At 41.6% G+C, this 13,630-nt stretch overlaps 2 protein-coding genes across 2 annotated transcripts in view; one reads left to right on the plus strand and one right to left on the minus strand.

Moving 5' to 3' along the window:
• Positions 1 to 13,630, plus strand: part of LOC311138743 (NACHT, LRR and PYD domains-containing protein 12-like) — a gene marked incomplete at its 5' end in the record, with an annotated part of 452,061 nt that overhangs the window by 325,702 nt on the left and 112,729 nt on the right. The gene's annotated exons all lie outside the window — the stretch shown is intronic.
• LOC311103076 (thyroid hormone receptor alpha) overlaps positions 1 to 13,630 on the minus strand; it is a 100,622-nt gene that overhangs the window by 48,144 nt on the left and 38,848 nt on the right. Inside the window, exon 2 of the mRNA XM_084144604.1 lies at positions 2,882 to 3,284. The gene's annotated coding sequence lies outside the window, so the exon portion shown is untranslated. The remainder of the gene's footprint in view (positions 1 to 2,881; positions 3,285 to 13,630) is intronic.

The following is a 13,630-nucleotide window of genomic DNA, read 5'->3' on the forward strand; positions in this document are numbered from 1 at the left end:
CTTCTTTTTTGTGTGGTATCGTTTTGGTATTGAGTATTGTGATACTAAACCTGGTATCGGTATCCAAGTCACAATTCTGGTATCGTGACAACACTAGTTATAGGGCTATAGGCAAGCATCAGATTCTCCAGCTGACCTGCGTGTCGTCTCTGACTGGTAACATATTGATCTGTATGATGAAAGCGTCTACCTTCAACTCTGTAGTCTGGAGACACGTTGAGCTTCAGCAGACACACACACACACACACAACGGCTTTGACGATACCAGTCTCACAATATTTTTTTATATGGCAAAAATGTAAACACGAAGCAGACCAAACTCTTTGGTCCTTTAAAACCTGCTGCCTGTAAAATAGTGTTCTATAGCTTGGAAAATAAATAAAATGTGACACTTGACAACATAATGACGTTTGTTTCCAACATTAGGGCTGTTTTCCTAAAGAACTTAAATCGGCTTTGTGTTTTGTTTCCTTGCCATGATACTAACAAGTATCACAATACTGGTATAGTCCCGGCCCAAACATACACACAGACACACGGCCCTAACATACGCCCACAGACACACGGACACAAACGCGCACACACAGACGCACGCATGCTAGCACGCACATGAACACACACATAGCTTTCCACAAGTTCCATAAGCTGAGCTTTAAGTAGGCGTATTCTCCAGTCACAGCCCCCACGGCAGGAGCCTCTCTGATTGGTCGACCTGGGGTTCTGGTTTCTATACATCAACCTGTTGCTCAGCTATTCCCGTGCAGCAGGTGCAGGGGAAGGGAGGACATTACCATGGCAACACAAAGTGCAGGAACAGGGAATGTGTTATGGCGCTAGTATGATGCGTGAGACGATTATCAATAGAAGTTATTACAAGTGACATTTTCACAGCAGAGGGAGGGAGTAGGGAATGCTGAGAGATATAAAGTGAGATCCCTGAGGACAGGGGTCAAAGAAACTAGCGTTTTGTCACACGATGACGAATATGGAAATGCATTGTTCATGTCAAATAAAGAATGGAGGCATGGGTGCGGCAGGTAGCCTAGGGGGAGTGGGATATGCAACGAACACACTTGTTACACACCTGTACATGTGTGAAACAGGCCAAATATAAGCACTTTTGGTATTGAGCTACGTTCCTAACCCAGAATCCCATTGAAACACAGGGAGTGATTCTATCATGACTTTACCCCTCAGGCATCATAACAGAATACATTAGATCAAAGGGGACATGAGATCAAATCAAATCAAATTGTATTTGCCACATGCGCCGAATACAACAAGTGTAGACATTACAGTGAAATGCTTACAAGCCCATAACCAACGATGCAGTTTAAGAAAAAAATAATTAAAGAGCAGCAGTAAAATAAAATAACAGTAGGGAGGTTATATACAGGGGGTACCGGTACAGAGTCAATGTGCAGGGGCACCGGTTAGTCGAGGTAAAATGTACATGTGGGTAGAGTTAAAGTGACTATGCATAAATAATAAACAGAGTAGCAGCAGCGTAAAATAGGGTGTTGCGGTGGTGTGGGGTGGGGGGGGCAATGCAAATAGTATGGGTAGCCATGATTAGCTGTTCAGGAGTCTTATGGCTTGGGGGTAGAAGCTGTTAAGAAGCCTTTTGGACCTAGACTTGGCGCTCCGGTACCGCTTGCCGTGCGGTAGCAGAGAGAACAGTCTATGACTAGGGTGGCTGGAGTCTTTGATAATTTTGTAGGGCCTTCCTCTGACACCGCCTGGTATAGAGGTCCTGGATGGCAGGAAGCTTGGCCCCAGTGATGTACTGGGCCGTACGCACTACCCTCTGAAGTGCCTTGCGGTCGGAGGCCGAGCAGTTGCCATACCAGGCCATGATGCAACCAGTCAGGATGCTCTCGATGGTGCAGCTGTATAACTTTTTGAGGATCTGAGGACCCATGTCAAATCTTTTCAGTCTCCTGAGGGGGAATAGGCTTTGTCGTGCCCTCTTCACGACTGTCTTGGTGTGTTTGGACCATGATAGTTTGTTGGTGATGTGGACACCAAGGAACTTGAAGCTCTCAACCTGTTCCACTACAGCCCCGTCGATGATCCAGACTTATTTGAGCTAAACACACAGGGAGGGAGACCCTTGTCTTAGACTATTACGCACAACAGTCAAACATCAACCCTGAGGTGTGTCCACACCAAATGTGCCAAATTGGTGTAAGCAGTGGGATATAGCCATAGCCCCACAGTCAAACAATCTGGAGTGCACTAGCACAGTCGTGTTAAAATACATACAGGAAAGGGCTCGGACCAAGGACCAGGTCCTGTATTCATAAAGAGCGCTGATCTAGGATCAGTTTAACCTTTTAGATCATAATGAATAGGATTATATGGAAAAGGAGGACCTGATCCTGCATCAGCACTCCTACTCCGAGACGCTTTTTGAACATGGGCCCTGTTCAGTTGGATCAGTCACTTCGATCTCTGACACAGTCTCTACTTTGACTCTCTCTCCCAGAAACCCTTAGGCCACCCGGCGGGTCACGGAGGATTAGCCAATCAAAAGGTCAGAGGTACACGGAGCTTCCAGTGGATTAACGCCACAGCCAGATAACACACAAGAGGCAGTGGACTGGGTTACTCAGGTTAGTCATGTTGGGAAATAAGTTAGTTGACCGCGTTTAGAACAACTCCTCGACTCAAGAGCACCTAAAGAGCACCCTAAATCTATACCTTAAGCCTTGAGATAACCTTGCCCCTCCTTCTCAAATTCAATGTGCAGATATGGAGATAAAAGAGCTGAAGCTCTGAGCTATCCAACCAGGCCCCATTCTTACTACTCCTGTTGTTTCACCCACTGCATCATAAGGTGGAGAGAAGGGGCCAAGTGGGAAGGAACCAGACAACTCACCTGTGGATTGTTCTTCTCACCCTCGCTCTGCTGGTTCTTACTGTTCCTCTTACAGCCCTTGCCTCCTAGCGGTCTATTATCGGCCGATGATGCCGCACAGGCTCCCCTTTCAGCCCCTAAGGCAGCGCGCTCCTTTCAGGGTCCCAAAACCATTCAGGCCTGCCGCTATGCTGTTTAATGTAAGTGACTGATCCCCAAGCACTCAGCTTTCTGGTTTTGACTGCCTCCCAGGCGTGCCATTTTCCTGGGTCTGATGATGTGATGCTGCCCCCTAGGCAAACTGTTTTCAGGCTCTCTCCGCTAGCTCGGTTAGCCCTGGGTCTCAAAGCCTCAGACGTGCACCACTGTTCTGTCCTTGTCTACCTCTTAAAAGGTGCTCTCCAGTGGATCAGTCTGCCTGCACCTGTAAGACACACACACAGAACAGAAGGGTTCGACATAAACACAGAGAAGCTGACTACAGGGTAGATTATCAGAGGACTGGTTTCCGGAACACAGAATAACTCAAATGACTTCGATTCAGATACAGTGCAAGTAGGAAATAGCCTATTCAATTTCTGGCCCAATGCAAGTCGGCTAAAGCTCGTCTGACTTAGTACGTGCACTTAACAGTTCAAATGTAAAACCTTGAATAGATGTAGTCCCAAACATGAGTGAATCTATTCTCTCACCCTGTTAGAGCAAGGAGAGCAACTGGCCTTTATTAATCACTGTTCGAAAGGGTGCCGTTTTTGTTTATAATGGCTAGACAACAGGAGGTGAACAACGTGAAGTTAATGTTTATAATCCAATACCTGTCTGCTCTAGCAGCCACTAACACCTGCATAACAGGTTTGAAATAGAGAAATTAATAGTTGTTGCTCAAATTAACACACATTACCACGCACCCACGTATGCACGCACACACATCCCCCCACACACTGGCCTATACTGCACACATATACAGTACCAGTCAAAAGTTTGGACACACCTACGCATTCAAGGGTTTTTCTTAATTTTTTAAATGTTGTACATTGTAGAATAATAGTGAAGACATCAAAACTATGAAATAACACGTATGGAATTATGGAGTAACCAAAAAAGTGATAAACAAATCCAAATATATTTTATATTTGAGATTCTTCAAATAGCCACTCTTTGCCTTGATGACAGCTTTGAACACTCTTGGCATTCTCTCAACCAGCTTCATGAGGTAGTCACCAGGAATGCATTTCAATTAACAGGTGTGCCTTCTTAAAAGTTAATTTGTCTAATTTCTTTCCTTCTTAATGCGTTTGAGCCAATCAGTTGTGTTGTGACAAGGTAAGGGGGTAAGATAGTCCCATTTGGTAAATAACCAAGTCCATGCAAGAACAGCTCAAATAAGCAAAGAGAAATGATAGTCCATCATTACTTTAGGACATGAAGGTCAGTCAATACGGAACATTTCAAGAACTTTGAACGTTTCTTCAAGTGCAGTCGCAAAAACCATCAAAAGCTATGATGAAACTGGCTCTCATGAGGACCGCCACAGGAATGGAAGACCCAAAGTTACCTCTGCTGCAGAGGATAAAAAAATTTATGCACGCACGACTGTAAGTCGCTTTGGATAAAAGCGTCTGCTAAATGGCATATTTTTATTATTATTATTATTATTATTATTATTATAAGTTCATTAGAGTTACCAGCCTCAGAAATTACAGCCCAAATAAATGCTTCACAGAGTTCAAGTAAAAGACACATCTCAACATCAACTGTTCAGAGACTGTGTGAATCAGGCCTTCATGGTCGAATTTCTGCAAAGAAACCACTACTAAAAGGACACCAACAAGAAGAAGAGACTTGCTTGGGCAAGAAACACGAGCAATGGACATTAGACCGGTGGACATTTTGTCCTTTGGTCTGGAGTCCAAATTGGAGATTTTTGTTTCCGACCGCCGTGTCTTATGAGACGCGCTGTGGGTGAACGGACGATCTCCGCATGTGTATTTCCCACAAAAGCATGGAGGAGGTGGTGTTATGGTATGGGGTTGCTTTGCTGGTGACACTGTATCCGATTTATTTAGAATTCAAGGCACACTTAACCAGCATGGCTACCACAGCATTCTGCAGCGATACGCCATCCCATCTGGTTTGGGCTTAGCGGGACTATCATTTGGTTTTCAACAGGGCAATGACCCAACACACCTCCAGGCTGTGTAAGGGCTATTTTACCAAGAAGGAGAGTGATGGAGTGCTGCATCAGATGACCTGGTCTCCACAATCCCCCGACCTCAACCCAATTGAGATGGTTTGGGATGAGTCGGACCGCAGAGTGAAGGAAAAGCAGCCAACAAGTGCTCAGCACATGTGCCCACAAGCTGTCATCAAGGCAAAGGGTGGCTATTTGAAGAATCTCAAATAGAAAATATATTTTGATTTGTTTAACACATTTTTGGTTACTACATGATTCCATATGTGTTATTTCATAATGTTGATGTCTTCACTATTATTCTACAATGTAGAAAATAGTACAAATAAAGAAAAACCCTGGAATGAGTAGGTGTCCAAACTTTTCACTGGTACTGTATGTCCAGCCAGACATTGTGAAAATGCGTGTGTGTGTTTGTGTGTAACGCAGGAGTACAGTACACAGTACTGTACAGGAGCCCCTCTGACACGTAGTACGTAAAGAAAGTCTACACCACTTAGAACTTTTTCCACATTTCATTGCGTTACAAAGTGGGATTTAAATAGATTTAATTGAAATGTTTTGTCATTGATCATGTCAGTGAAAAGAAAATTCAACTAATGTTTACAAATTAAACAACTAAAATAAAGTCGTTGCATAAGTATTCACCCACTTTGTTCAGGCAAGCCTAAATTAGTTCAGAAGTAAAATTTGGCTTAACAAATCACATAATTGGGTATATGGAGACTGTGTGAAATAATAGGGGTTGGCATGATTTTTTTATGACTACCCCTTCCCCCGTCCCCTATACATACACTACCATTCAAAAGTTTGGGGTCACTTATAAATGTCTTTGTTTTCGAAAGAAAAGCAATTTTTTGTCCATTAAAATAATATCAAATTGATCAGAAATACAGTGTAGACATTGTTAATGTTGTAAATGGCTATTGTAGCTGGAAACGGCTGATTTGTAATGGAATATCTACCTAGGGGTACAAAGTCCCATTATCAGCAACCATCAGTCCTGTGTTCCAATGGCACGTTGTGTTTGCTAATCCAAGTTTATCATTTTAAAAGGCAAATTGATCATTAGATTACCCTTTTGCAATTATGTTAGCACAGCTGAAAACTGTTGTGCTGATTAAAGAAGCAATAAAACCTTCTTGAGACTAGTTGAGTATCTGGAGCGTCAGCAATTGTGTGTTCGATTACAGGCTCAAAATGGCCAGAAACAAATAACTTTCTTCTGAAACTCGTCAGTCTATTCTTGTTCTGAGAAATGATGGCTATTCCAGGCGAGAAATTGCCAAGAAACTGAAGATCTCGTACAACGCTTTGTACTACTCCCTTCACAGAACAGCGTAAACTGGCTCTAACCAGAATAGAAAGAGGAGTGGGAGGCCCCGCTGCACAACTGAGCAAGAGGTCAAATACATTAGAGTGTCTAGTTTGAGAAACAGATGCCTCACAGGTCCTCAACTGGCAGCTTCATTTAATAGTACCCGCAAAACACCAGTCTCAACGTCAACAGTGAAGAGGCGACTCCGGGATGCTGACCTTCTAGGCAGAGTTGCCATTTACAAAACATTAACAATGTCTACACTGTATTTCTGATCAATTTGATGTTATTTTAATTGACAAAAAAATTGCTTTTCTTTCAAAAACAAGGACATTTCTAAGTGACACCAACCTTTTGAACGGTAGTGTACATCTGTAAGGTTCCATTAGTCAAGTATTACATTTAAAGCACAGATTCAACTACAAAGACCAGGGAGCTTATCAAAAGCCTCATAAAGAAGGGCAGTGATTGGTAGATGGGTAACAATAGCAAATCAGACATTGCATTCGGAAAGTATTCAGACCCCTTCCTTTTTTCCACATTCTTTTTACGTTACAGCCTTATTCAAAAATGGATGAAATAAAAATGTTCCTCATCAATCTACACACAATACCCCATAATGGCAAAGCGAAAACAGGTTCTTAGACATTTTTGCAAATGTAAAAAACTGAAAAAACCTTATTTACATAAGTATTCAGACCCTTTGCTATGAGACTTGAAATCGAGCTCAGGTGCATCCTGTTTCCATTGATCATCCTTGAGATGTTTCTACAACTTGATTGGAGTCCACCTGTTGTAAATTCAATTGATTGGATATGATTTTGAAAGGCACACACCTGTCTATATAAGGTCCCACAGTTGACAACGCATGTCAGAGCAAAAACCAAGCCTTGAGGTCGAATGAATTGTCCATAGAGCTCAGAAACAGGATTGTGTCGAGGCACAGATTTGGGGAAGGGTACCAAAAAAATTCTGCAGCATTGAAGGTCCGCAAGAACACAATGGCCTCCATCATTCTAAAATGGAAGAAGTTTGGAACTACCAAGACATTTCCTAGAGCTGGCCGCCTGGCCAAACTGAGCAATAGGGGAGAAGGGCCTTGGTCAGGGAGGTGACCAAGAACCCAACGGTCACTCTAACAGAGCTCTGGAGTTCCTCTGTGGAGATGGGAGAACCTTCCAGAAGGACAACCATCTCTGCAGCACTCCACCAATCAGGCCTTTATGGTAGAGTGGCCAGATGGAAGGCACATGACAGACGCTTGGAGTATGCCAAATGGCACTTAAAGGACTCTCAGACCATAAGTAACAAGATTCTCCGGTCTGATGAAACCAAGATTTTACTCTTTGGCTGGAATGCCGAGCATCACGTCTGGAGGAAACCTGGCATCATCCCTACAGTGAAGCATGATGGTGGCAGCATCATGCTGTGGGGATGTTTTTCAACAGCAGGGACTGGGAGACTTGTCAGGATCGAGGGAAAGATGTACGGAGCAAAGTACAGCGAGATCCTTGATGAAAACCTGCTCCAGAGAACTCAGGACCTCAGACTGGGGCGAAGGTTCACCGTCCAACAGGACAACGACCCTAAGCACACAGCCAAGACAACGCAGGAGTAGCTTTGGGATAAGTCTCTGAATGTCCTTGAGTGGCCCAGTCAGAGCCCGAACTTGACCCCATTGAACATATCTGGAGAGACCTGAAAATAGCTGTGCAGCGACGCTTCCCATCCAACCTGGCAGAGCTTGAGAGGATCTGCAGAGAAGAATGGGAGAAACTCCCCAAATACAGGTGTGCCAAGCTAGTAGCGTCATACCAAAGAAGACTTGAGGCTGTAATCGCTGCCAAAGGTACTTAAACAAAATACTGAGTAAAGGGTCTGAATACTTATGTAAATGTGATATGTTTTTTTAAATCTTTAATACATTTATAAAGAAAAATTTAAAAATTGCTTTGTCATTATGTGGTATTGTGTGTAGATTGATGCAGGGGGGGGAAACGATTTCATCCATTTTAGAGTAAGGCTGTAACGTAACCAAATGTAGAAAAAGTCAAGGGGTCTGAATACTTTCCGAATGCACTGTATCTTTAAGCATGGTCAAGTTAATAGTTATGTTGTGGATGATGTATTAAACCACCCAGACACATCAAAGATGCAGTCATCCTTCTGAACTGAGCTGCAGGATAGGAAGGAAACTGGCTTAGCGATGTCACCATGAGGCCATTGGTGATTTTAAAACAGCTAGAGTTCAACGGCTGTGATGGGAGAAAACTGAAGATGGGATCAACAACATTGTAGTGACTCCACAATAATGACCTAAATGACAGAGTGAAAAGAAGAATACATGGGCAATTATTGAAGAATACAGGTGTGCAAAGCTCTTAGGAGACTTATCCAAGAAGACTCACAGCTATAAATCGCTGCCAACGGTGTTTCTAACATGTATTGACTCAGGGGGGTGAATTATTATCTAATCAAGGTACACAGTATATTTGTGTTTTATTTTTCATTCATTGTCATTTTTTTACAGATTTGTTCTTGTAGAGTATTTTGTGTAGATCGTCGATAGAAAATGACAATGAAATCCATTTGAATCCCACTTTGTAACACAATAAAATGTGAAGAAATCCAAGGAGGGTGTAGACTTTCTATAGGCACTGTAAGTAGTGGCCACTGGCGGAGCGAACACTTCTACTGTGGAATTGAGTATACAGCAATCTTAATTATTATTTTTTTAAGCCAAAAAATAAGTACTCTGGGGGGAAAATGTGCCATTCAAGACCACTTCATGCTCTATCACTATTTGTGAATTACAGGCCTCCAGTTCCAGCTAGCTAGTGTCAAACCCACTGTACCCACCTCCTCTGTGAGACATTATGAACAGCATGAACACATTTCCACTACTCATGGAAGGCCTAGTCAAAACTGTTTCATACAGTCATGATGGGCAAGGCAAGTACATATTTTCCCCGCGTTACTTTGGTAACGGACTTGTGATTTTTAGCCATTGAACAAACAAGGAGAAGGTGACTCAGACTGACTCCCTGGAGGCGTGCGCCGTGGAATGAATTAACGCATAATAAACAAAACATCAATTAGTTAGTCACTGATTGCTAACATTTTAATTAAATTAATTAAAAAGTAACTTTCTGCCAAGGACACACTGACAAGGAGGAATTAATAATAATAATAATATGCCATTTAGCAGACGCTTTTATCCAAAGCGACTTACAGTCATGCGTGCATACATTTTTGTGTATGGGTGAATTAAGATGCCATGTGTTTTCTGTCAGATAGTGCCTTCACCCCTTTACTTTTTCCACATTTTGTTGTGTTACAGCCTGAATTTAAAATTGATTACATTTAGATTTTGTGTCACTGATCTACACACCCATAATGTCAAAGTGGAATTTTGTTTGTAGAAATTTTCGAAATTAATAACAAATGTAAAGCTGAAATGTTTTGAGTCAAAAAGTATTCAAACTATTTCTTATGCCAAGCCTAAAAATGGCCTTAACAAGTCACATAATAAGTTGCATGGACTCATTCTGTGTTCAATAATAGTGGTTAACATGATTTTTAAATAATTACCCCATCTCTGTATCCCACACATACAATTACAGTAGGGGAAAAAAGTATTTAGTCGGCCACCAATTGTGCAAGTTCTCCCACTTAAAAAGATGAGAGAGGCCTGTAATTTTCATCATAGGTACACGTCAACTATGACAGACAAAAAGAGAAGAAAAAAAAATCCAGAAAATCACATTGTAGGATTTTTAATGAATTTATTTGCAAATTATGGTGGAAAATAAGTATTTGGTCAATAACAAAAGTTTCTCAATACTTTGTTATATACCCTTTGTTGGCAATGACACAGGTCAAACGTTTTCTGTAAGTCTTCACAAGGTTTTCACACACTGTTGCTGATATTTTGGCCCATTCCTCCATGCAGATCTCCTCTAGAGCAGTGATGTTTTGGGGCTGTCGCTGGGCAACACGGACTTTCAACTCCCTCCAAAGATTTTCTATGGGGTTGAGATCTGGAGACTGGCTAGGCCACTCCAGGACCTTGAAATGCTTCTTACGAAGCCACTCCTTCGTTGCCCGGGCGGTGTGTTTGGGATCATTGTCATGCTGAAAGACCCAGCCACGTTTCATCTTCAATGCCCTTGCTGATGGAAGGAGGTTTTCACTCAAAATCTCACGATACATGGCCCCATTCATTCTTTCCTTTACACGGATCAGTCGTCCTGGTCCCTTTGCAGAAAAACAGCCCCAAAGCATGATGTTTCCACCCCCATGCTTCACAGTAGGTATGGTGTTCTTTGGATGCAACTCAGCATTCTTTGTCCTCCAAACACGACGAGTTGAGTTTTTACCAAAAAGTTCTATTTTGGTTTCATCTGACCATATGACATTCTCCCAATCCTCTTCTGGATCATCCAAATGCACTCTAGCAAACTTCAGATGGGCCTGGACATGTACTGGCTTAAGCAGGGGGACACATCTGGCACTGCAGGATTTGAGTCCCTGGCGGCGTAGTGTGTTACTGATGGTAGGCTTTGTTACTTTGGTCCCAGCTTTCTGCAGGTCATTCACTAGGTCCCCCCGTGTGGTTCTGGGATTTTTGCTCACCGTTCTTGTGATCATTTTGACCCCACGGGGTGAGATCTTGCGTGGAGCCCCAGATCGAGGGAGATTATCAGTGGTCTTGTATGTCTTCCATTTCCTAATAATTGCTCCCACAGTTGATTTCTTCAAACCAAGCTGCTTCCCCTATTGCAGATTCAGTCTTTCCAGCCTGGTGCAGGTCTACAATTTTGTTTCTGGTGTCCTTTGACAGCTCTTTGGTCTTGGCCATAGTGGAGTTTGGAGTGTGACTGTTTGAGGTTGTGGACAGGTGTCTTTTATACTAATAACAAGTTCAAACAGGTGCAATTAATAAAGGTAACGAGTGGAGGACAGAGGAGCCTCTTAAATAAGAAGTTACAGGTCTGTGAGAGCCAGAAATATTGCTTGTTTGTAGGTGACCAAATACTTATTTTCCACCATAATTTGCAAATCAATTCATTAAAAATCCTACAATGTGATTTTCTGGATTTTTTTTTCTCAATTTGTCTTTCATAGTTGACGTGTACCTATGATGAAAATTACAGGCCTCTCTCATCTTTTTAAGTGGGAGAACTTGCACAATTGGTGGCCGACTAAATACTTTTTACCCCACTGTATCTGTAAGGTCCCCCAATCGAGTAGTGAATTTCAAGCACAGATTCAACCACAAAGACCAGCAAGGTTTTTCAATGCCTCGCAAAGGGCACCGATTGGCAGATGCTGAATATCCCTTTGAGTATGGTGAAGTTATTAATTAGGCTTTGGATGGTGTATCGATCCAACCAGTCACTACAAATATACAGACGTCCCTTCCTAACTCAGTTGCCGGAGAGGAAGGAAACTGTTCAGGGATTTCACTATTACAGAGTTTAATGGTTGTGATATGAGAAAACTGAGGCTGGATCAACATTGTAGTTACTCCACAATAATAACCTAAATGACAGAGTGAAAAGGAAGCCTATACAGAATAAAAATATTCAAATAAATGCATCCTGTTTGCAACAAGGCACTTAAGTAATACTGCAAATGTGGCAAAGAAATGTACTTTTTGATCTGAATACAAAGGGTTATGTTTGGGGCTAATCCAATTCAACACTTTACTGAGTACCACTCATCATATTTACAAGCATAGTGGAGGGTGCATCATGTTATGGGTATGCTTGTAATCGTTAAGGACTAGGGAGTTTTTCAGGATAAAAGATAAACAGAATGGCACAGGCAAAATCCTAGAGGGAAACCTGGTTCAGTCTGCATTCCAACAGACACTGGGAGACAACAGCTTTCAGCAGGACAATAACCTAAACACAAGGCCAAATCTACACTGGAGTTGCTTACCAAGACGACATTGAATGTTCTTGAGTGGCCCAGTTACTGTTTTGACTTAAATCTGTTTGAAAATCTAATGGAAGACTTGAAAATGGCTGTCTAGCAATGATCAACAATCAATTTGACAGAGCTTGAATACTTTATTTAAGAATAATGAACAAATATTGTACAATCCAGGTGTGCAAATTCCTAGAGACATACCCAAAAAGACTCACAGCTGTAATCGCCAGCAAAGGTGCTTCTACGAAGTATTGACTCAGGGGTGTGAATACTTATGTAATGAGATATTTCTCTATTTCATTTAATACATTTGCTAACATTTCTAAAAAAAAAAAATCACTTTGTCACTATGGGGTATTCTGTGTAGATGGGTGAGAAGAAATACATATTTAATCAATTTTGAATTCAGGCTGTAACAACAAAATGTGGAATAAGTCAAGAGGTAAGAATACTTTCTGAAGGCACTGTATGTCATGTATTTTATCATGTTAAATGAAGAGTCCCTTACGGATGTTAGGAGGGAACGTCATGTGGTGGGAGGCACACACACGCACGCACGTTCCCTGAAAACACGTGTAAATATTGTTCTATATAATTTGTGCCTTCCTGTATTATACTTATGCTAAAATTATTATTCTATCCAACTGAGCCATTTACGTATTCTTATCTTTTTATTATTTCTTATTGTTGTTGTATTGTTGAAAAGGAACCTGCAAGTAAGCATTTCGTTGGACAGTGTATACTATGTGTATCCTGTACATACTACTAATGAAACACACTTCACACACACAGACTAGAGTGTGACACAGCTGTCATTGTAACCTCTATGCTGTAAAACAGATGCTCCTCTTTACTAGACAATATGAGCCTTGGTGACCTAGTGTTTGTGCTTTTGATAAGCTTTAGCAGAGATTGGACGCTGTTTTCTTCTGTATTGTCTTGTGCTTTACTTTTATCATAAAAAATACACAAAATTAGTTTAACTTTACTTAATGATACTGTAATACAATTGTAATGGATTCCTCTTTAAAGACTGATAAAAATAAGACAGTATATACAGTGGTGTGAAAAAGTGTTTGCCCCCTTCCTGATTTGTTATTTGTTTGCATGTTTGTCACACTTAAATGTTTCAGATCAAACAAATTTAAATATTAGTCAAAGATAACACAAGTAAACACAAAATGCAGTTTTGAAATGAAGGTTGTTATTATTAAGGGAAAACAAAATCCAAACCTACATGGCCCTGTGTGAAAAAGTGTTTGCCCCCCTTGTTATAACACAACTCAACTGTGGTTTATCACACCTGAGTTCAATTCCTCTAGCC

The sequence above is a fragment of the Coregonus lavaretus genome, assembly GCF_964263955.1.
Source record: "Coregonus lavaretus genome assembly, chromosome: 2".
Classification (NCBI taxonomy): domain Eukaryota; kingdom Metazoa; phylum Chordata; class Actinopteri; order Salmoniformes; family Salmonidae; genus Coregonus; species Coregonus lavaretus.